The following is a 1,667-nucleotide window of genomic DNA, read 5'->3' as shown; positions in this document are numbered from 1 at the left end:
ACATCAGGATTCATGTGTTTGACACGACCGCACAAGCGCAAAGAAAACTGAGCTTTCATTTGTATTTTTGCTGCGGACTGTGAAGATCACTGTAGGACGTTAATAAACACAAGAAGCAAAGAGTGCAGACTCCCGGATGTTCTAGGTGTGAAGGCGGACTAACGGGAAAAAGCTGCACATTGTTCTCATATAATTATCTAAATGTTTTTGTAAGAGCACAATGCTGTCTGCATGTTAGAGCAGCACCATGTGACTGTTCTTATTCTGAGAAGCTCCGCATTAAAAAACCAACTTTTAATAACTTTACAGTTTAATAAGGTGAACACAAGATGTAGCCAGAGGCGGAAATGTGATGAGGTGAAGCAAGCACTGTACAACAGCGCCACCTGGTGGAGGGAATATGTTTGTGCGCTGTTTCAGTAAATAAGTGGACCTTTAATGTCATTTATGGTAAATGTACAGCACTTCACACACACATTCACTCACTGGTGATGGCAGCTACGTTGTAGCCACAGCCGCCCTGGGGCGCACTGACAGAGGCGAGGCTGCCGGACACTGGCGCCACCAGTAGGCAACGGGTGAAGTGTCTTGCCCAAGGACACAACAACCGAGACCGTCCAAGCCGGGGCTCGAACCGGCAACCTTCCGATTACAAGACGAACTCCCAACTCTTGAGCCACGATCGGCCCAGTTTATGAAAACAGAGAAGAGAAAATGAGACAATAAATCCACTGTAACCATGACATTATAATAAAGTGAAAGTGAAACGCCCTTTCCTGCTGCCCCTCCCTTTAAGCAGATTCCAACTTTCTCTTTCACAAATGTTCCGGCTCGACTCCAGATCACAGCTGGTAAGAAAAGCTGAATAACTCGTTAAAATGTTTGATAGAAAAGACAATCAGGGACTGAGCAAAGCTTTAGAGGGAATTTCTCTCTCTCTCCCCCTCTCTCTCCCCCTCTCACTCTCCCCCCCCCCCCCCCCCCCCCCCCCCTCTCTCTCTCTCTCTGTCGCTGTTTATTCTCATAAGAAAAGTGAAAGCTTTTCTCTGTTGTTGTTGTTGTGACATTATTAAACTGCGGCTGTTGTTTTGAGACTGCTTTGGGTTATGTCTGCGTTCCTGTTCCTGTGAAGTGAGGAGTGAAAGTCTGACTTGGATTCAGTGAGATTTACTGACTGTGTTATTTTTGCTGAACCGGGCACATCTGCATTTTTTATTCATAACCACAGATTACAGCAGATTACAGCAGGAATGCACTGCTGAGTGTTCATGCAGCAGACCTCTTCCACTTTTCCTCTTTCTGACACATCCTGTTTCAGCGCTGTGTTTGTAATAAAAGGCTATTTAACGACTGTGTGATGTGACAGGGAGGGGCTATTCCTAATATGGTCATCTCAGCTAAACACATTTACAAACAGAGGCTGAACTGAAGGGCTGTCAGAATAACGAAATGCAGGGTGTGTGTGTGTGTATTATGTGAATCACTGCATGTGACTGATTTTTGGGGAACCTCGAACCTGCACATGCGGCACTTTTACTGCTGCTGTCGGCTGTTTTAAGGTTTTACTTTAACCTCTGTTTTCTTCCAGTTTCAGTCAAAATGCTGTTTTGTCTAAACTTTTTCTTTTTTATAAGCATTTTTGAAAATCTTTCAAAAGTTTGTATAAC

This window comes from Maylandia zebra, linkage group LG6 (genome assembly GCF_041146795.1).
Source record: "Maylandia zebra isolate NMK-2024a linkage group LG6, Mzebra_GT3a, whole genome shotgun sequence".
Classification (NCBI taxonomy): domain Eukaryota; kingdom Metazoa; phylum Chordata; class Actinopteri; order Cichliformes; family Cichlidae; genus Maylandia; species Maylandia zebra.
The sequence above is the reverse complement of the archived record's forward strand: the minus strand, read 5'-3'. Positions refer to the sequence as shown.